Source organism: Phallusia mammillata, chromosome 5 (genome assembly GCF_965637545.1).
Source record: "Phallusia mammillata chromosome 5, kaPhaMamm4.hap1.1, whole genome shotgun sequence".
Lineage (NCBI taxonomy): Eukaryota > Metazoa > Chordata > Ascidiacea > Phlebobranchia > Ascidiidae > Phallusia > Phallusia mammillata.
Window position 1 is genome coordinate 24,064,213 of NC_137256.1, and position 6,000 is coordinate 24,070,212.

The 6,000-nt window shown below is 34.4% G+C and overlaps 1 long non-coding RNA gene across 1 annotated transcript; it reads left to right on the plus strand.

The window, feature by feature from the left end:
- Positions 1 to 3,145: 3,145 nt before the first annotated feature.
- Positions 3,146 to 5,088, plus strand: LOC145230231 (uncharacterized). The gene is made up of 3 exons (XR_013860609.1): positions 3,146 to 3,207; positions 3,547 to 3,627; positions 4,254 to 5,088. It is a non-coding gene; the product is annotated as an uncharacterized LOC145230231 (long non-coding RNA).
- The last annotated feature ends 912 nt before the right edge of the window (positions 5,089 to 6,000 follow it).

Genomic DNA, 6,000 nt, shown 5'->3' on the forward strand with positions numbered 1-6,000 from the left:
GGTTTTTATTTCACGTTGGATGCTCGGCGTTATGTGGGGTAAGTTTTTTGAATTGTTTTTTTGCATATGTTAAGTTACATTAAACGCAAATACATAACACTATTTGTAAGGAGTAAAAATAAGAACTTAGTGCTTAATGTAATAATGCTAATAGAAACTTGGAATACATCTAATCATGTGTATATTTGTTTGTAGAACCTTTGTATATCTGCGACGTGTCCAGCTTACATTCATTCATCGTCAATCAACCAACATCTCAACTTCAACTATTTAATTGTATGTAAACATATGAGTCTGTCGTGGGTCAACTGGGTTTTCGGAACTGATAGGCCTAACTTAGGCTAACTGGCGCTAGGGTGAGTGACCTATTCTTTGCCGAGGAGGACCCGTGAAGGAAGTCTTCCTCGGTGGTCAAAGATAGGCCCAAGCCTGTAGGAGTGCTACTATTGTCAGCAAGTTGGCGCTAGGGGTTACAACTAGAGTAGCACTCGTTAACTAAGGTTAGGCTAGGTAACATAGGTTAGATGCATTTGGGATTCGCGCGCCATGTAGGAACTTAGCTTAGATCGATTTTTAGCTAGGTGTGGCGCGTTGCTAAATGGCTTTAGCTAAAATAAGATGCGCATAGAAACACGACTGGCATGGCCTCCACCGCATGCGCCGGCCGCGGTGCAGGCGGGACCGAGTACCGGACACTGTTACTCCCAATGAAGGCTTTGGCTCGAAAGCCTGAGGGGGCCGACTTAGCATTTAGCCAGAAAAGTCCCGTGAGCCACCCTGATAGGGCGCAAACTGTTGGTAAAATTTCCCAGCCCAGAGGTTGCATAATACATTTGGGTCCTTGGGGGGTCTCGCAGGGCAGAGAACAGTGATACCATATTGTTATACGCTGTAATCATCACTGGACTCTTTAAACAAAATCTGCTGCGCCTATATTAATTGTAAAATTAGGGCTATCGTGGATTTTTTTGGGGGTGTTGACCAGCTTTTGTAGTTCTTGCTTGTATTTCTGGTACACTTTTCTTTCAGTCAAATGGAAATTTGCACTAGATATCAAGCAAGGATATAGCTCACTTGTTTTCGATTAAATACATCAAGTAAGAAAAATGCGCTTAAAAATGTCCCCTATTCCACTTGTGCTGGTCAAGCCCATTTTTTTCTTGTGGATTTAAACTAACTTACTTATTAGTTCAGTTCCGTAACCTACTTGGCCAGGCCACCCGGTCACAAAGGGGCAATGACTATTGGGTGGTTGTAAAACATGACAGATTCAACTTCTACTTTTTATAGGCTAATTTGTGACGGTTTTATGCAAGACAGTTAGTGAAGGCAAGCTTGTATTGTGTTTTTTTACGTCGGCCGTACAGGGACGGTGGTGGTGGTTCAAACGTTTTTTCAGACTTTTTCTACTGATGATGCATGAACTCTTTGATTGAGACTGGGGATGAACCAAGAGCAACTGCCATCAATATTATTGTGACATTAGTTTTGCTTGCGTTTTCCCTCATTCATCAACAAAAATGTGTGCAGAGTCTACTTTAACTATCCTTCATTTCTTTTTAAGTAGACCAGTTCTTGGGGGGTGTTGTGCCTTTTACATCAGCCGACAGATTCTTTAAACATCATTACAGTATTGTGTTTGTTTATGCGTCGCTCTAACCACCTGAACCACCATCGTCAAGTGCCCAGAAAGTAGTAAAAATTCAGAATTGAGACTTCAGTCTGTACACTCTCAACTATTATTTACTTCATTCCAGGTGTGTACTACTTGTGTTAAAATACTTTGCTATCAAATGTCAAAACCTTTGTTTTATTTTTCAGGTCTTGCTTTGGAGTGAATCTAATGTGTTGTATAAATTTGGTTCAATTCAATCTTCGTTATTGTGCATTTCTACATTGCTAAGGTAAAGTTGATGTGTCATCGATTAATGACTTTGTCATATTTAATGTATTCATAAATTTCCTTAGTTTTTTGCAGAAATAATCTTATATTTTCATCAAATGTTGCAGGTTTTAAAAAAAAAAATGTGTTTTTTATGAATGTATTAGTTACCTTTTAGTTAATAACTTTTTTGCAGGTTCTAACATTATCTTATTAAACATCATTGCAGGTTTTAATCATTATTTTAAACAAACATTTTTGCAGGTTTTAACATTATCTTATAAAACATCTTTTCAGGTTTTTATCATTATTTTAAATAAACACTTTTGCAGGTTTTGACATTATCTCATACATATTTTCAGGTTTTAATTCATATACTTTTAGTCATTACATTTTAGTGATAATATAACAGTTTTTGTTTTCATGACTGATTTAATAATTTTTTTCTGTATTGTATGTGTACAACGATCTGTTTTTGTTGTTCACAGGTTAAGGGTGTTAGTTTATGATTGTTAACAGTTTATTTTAACTTCCCTGATTTACAGATAACATGTTTTTGTTGTTTACAGGTTTAGGGTGTTTGTTTAGGATCATTAACTGTTTATTTTAACTTTTCTAATTAACAGTTAACATGTTTTCTGTTGTTTGCAGGTTTAGGGTGTTTGTTTATGATCGTTAACAGTTTATTTTATAATTCATGTTTACAGATTACAGGTTTTTTGTTGTTCACAGGTTTAAGGTGTTAGTTTCTGATCGTTAACAGTTTATTTCAACTTTCCTGATGTACAGATAACATGTTTTTGTTGTTTACAGGTTTAGGGTGTTTGTTTATGTGGGTTAACAGTTTGTTTTATGTTTCCTTATTCACAGATTACATGTGTTTTGTTGTTTACAGGTTTAGGAATTTAGGATGTGTATATTATCAGATTAATCTTTTTTTGTCTTTCCAGGTTTATGGTTTATTTATTTTGTTTTAACAGGTGTAGGGAGTTGCCTGTGCTAGGTGGTTTATAGTTTCTGTGTATGAGCAGACTTACGGTTTTCGACTCCTGTGTTTGCAGTTAATTAACTATTTGTTTATAAGTTTTGCAGCTATTTTCTGGCTTGGGCTTTTTGTGTGTGTTTTAGGCATAGGACTTTTTCTGTTCTGGGTGTAGAAGACATTTGATAGGTTGCAACTGATAATAATTGACCAACCAGTAAGTACTTGTATAATCATTAATAAAGTAAACTCGTTTTACTTCTTGTGCTACATTTTCAGAATTCCATCAATTCAATCTGACCTCCCGTCTATTCGAAGACCAGCCAATGATAAACTGTATCAGGTACTATACTAGGCTATAATCATAAACCTAATGTGTTGTTGGTAGGACTTAAATTTGAGTGCAGACGAGCGTCCCAACTTACAGTTCAATACTAACATATGTATTGATCAGTGAGTTTCAGTTTATCAATAACAACTACAATATGAAAAGAGATATATATATATATCAATTTTAGTCCTAATCAGTTGTTAGTTTTGATATCTTGTTTCCCAATAACTTGAAGATAATGTTTTTTATTATCAGTTTGATAGTTTTTGTTATAGCTTACCTGAATGATATTGAGATATTTGTAATTTAATTTTACCTTTGTATTTCATACCACACGATCTCCACAACGAGATGGATCTTTATGCAAGAAAAACGACAAGGCTCTAGTTCCCTCAAAGTTCCCTCAAAGATACAACACCAGGGATCAACAAGGTACAAAATTTAATTTCCTTCTTTTGTCTGTCATAAAATGGATTTCAATTCAGTTAATGGCCAACGCTATGTTTTGTGGCGAGTGTTTCAATTTTTCTTTTGGTATTTGATGCCATAAGCAATTACATGGTTAGTGCAATAAAACATTTTTTTAACATGAATGTCAATAAGCTGTGATTCCAAGTGTCTGAATTAACTTTTCAAGGATTGCTTTTGGATAATTGTCTTTTCATTTTAATAGCCTTTGTTGTTATTAGTCGTCTAAATCAGTAGTTCTCAACCGCCGCTCCACGGACCGGTGCCGGCCTGTGACAACTTTTCAAATATATTACAATTTTATATCTCAAATGCCAAATGCAAGATGTTAAAGGTTGAGAAATCATTTTGATGTCAATGCTCTACTTCCTTGCAAAAACTTCATTAGAACCGCATTTAATACGTATGGTATCAAACAGACAGCAGCAAACTTTTGTCCTGAATACATTTTGGGTTGATTAAAAAGTCCACCGATCCACAAAATTTGTTTTGCAAGTTTACCGGCCTGCAAACTTAAAAGGTTGAGAACCAACTGGTCTAATTGGTTTGTGCTTGGGTTGTATTTTAAACCCAGTACCTCTGAATTTCAGACAACATGACCTTCAACAAGAATAGACTTTGATGCAAAAACTTGACAAGCTGTTCTACAAACTCAACCTCCTGTTAACTAAGAGGCAACTGAACTCTGCAGTCTAAATTCACTTGCTACAACCTGTCTGTATTGAAGTGCAGTGGGGTTACAAACTTTTATCCAACACAACAACCTTCAGTGCTAATGTGGGATAGAAAAACAAAGTAATAGAATGTGCGAAAATGTATTGATCTAATCATTGATTTCTTCACTTATTCATGTGCCCAAGTGGAAACATATTTCAGATATGGGGACATTTGTTTGTACTGTCTGTTTTAGCTCTTTAATGCAGTAGCCAAATTACAGAATGACAACTGTTGAATAACATGAAAACATTGCCAAAACATATTTTTTATTGTACTATTTGTATCATTATTGTTTAATTCATTTCATGTAATAGACACAAAAAGGTTACCAATTATATGCAGTTGTCTGTCCCTGCTACAGATTTTTACAAATCTGTTTTCAAACTACTTCGCCACCTATCCCTACGCTTGTATCCTATACTTACTTCTATAGAGCTTAATACAGGTATGGCTACTGCACTTTTAACGATTGTAATATTTTCTGTTACATTGTCATGCCATTCTTTGCCCATAGTGCAAATGCTGTTAATATACCAAACTGTTTTCAGATTTCATTATGTTACTTTATACTCTAATAATGGTGTTTTTACAAGTTTTTCTTGTGTGTGTTATTTAATTCTTATGATATGTCCATTTGTTTGTCACCTATCATACTGATGCTGTAATTTAGGGGTTTTAAATACTTGTTAGTTATTGAACTGGAGTAACATTAGCTATGTTTACAAATTTTAGTTAAATTTTATTTGTGCACATCAGTTTTTTTAGATGTGTAAATTTAAACTGTTTAACTTTGTACTTAGTCAAGAGTGTTTGTTATGCCATTTTTTGTTCTTTAATTCGAATACTATCACAAAATATTTCTGTTTGCAAACAATTTTATTAATTTCAGTTTGTGAACATGTTTATCTATTTTTGTTGCTTTTGCATTGTACTGGGTTAGTTCTAGTGTTTTATTTGGTATTTGTACAACAAATTCATCATTATTTAATGCCATTTTTGTGTTTTTGAGGCGAACACTGTACCATAAAAAAGTTGTTTCTGTTTGCGAACAATTTTATTAATTTCTTTTTGCCACTGTCGAATCTGCTGCAAAATTTAACCTTTGCACTATTTGGCTGCATAAACAGTATGAAGTTTAGCTTTAAACAACAGATTGAAAGAGGAAAGCTGAACTTTAACGCAAGAACATAAATAACCTTTACGGCAAAGAGTGCGCACAACGATTTTTATAGACGTATAGTTGTATAGCTTTGGAGATAGATGTCGATAAGGTCTGAAGTTTGAGGTCCCATAACTTTTGGTAGACAAATAAGTAGTTAATGAAATTTCGCATGAACATAGTTGTATACCTCATCAATAAATGCTTTAAATTTCATAAAAATATATGTTGCGTAACTGTTTTATTTTAGAAAGTTGTTAGTAGGTGGTTACGACGGGCAGCGGCTCGTGGCTTTGGAGATAGCTGTCGATAAGGTGTGAAGTTTGAAGTCCCTTAACTTTTGTTAGACAATAATTATTAATGAAATTTTGCATAAACGTAGTTGTATACCTCATCAATAAATGCTGTAAATTTCATAAATATCGATGTTGCGTAACAACGTTTTATTTAGCATTCTGCAC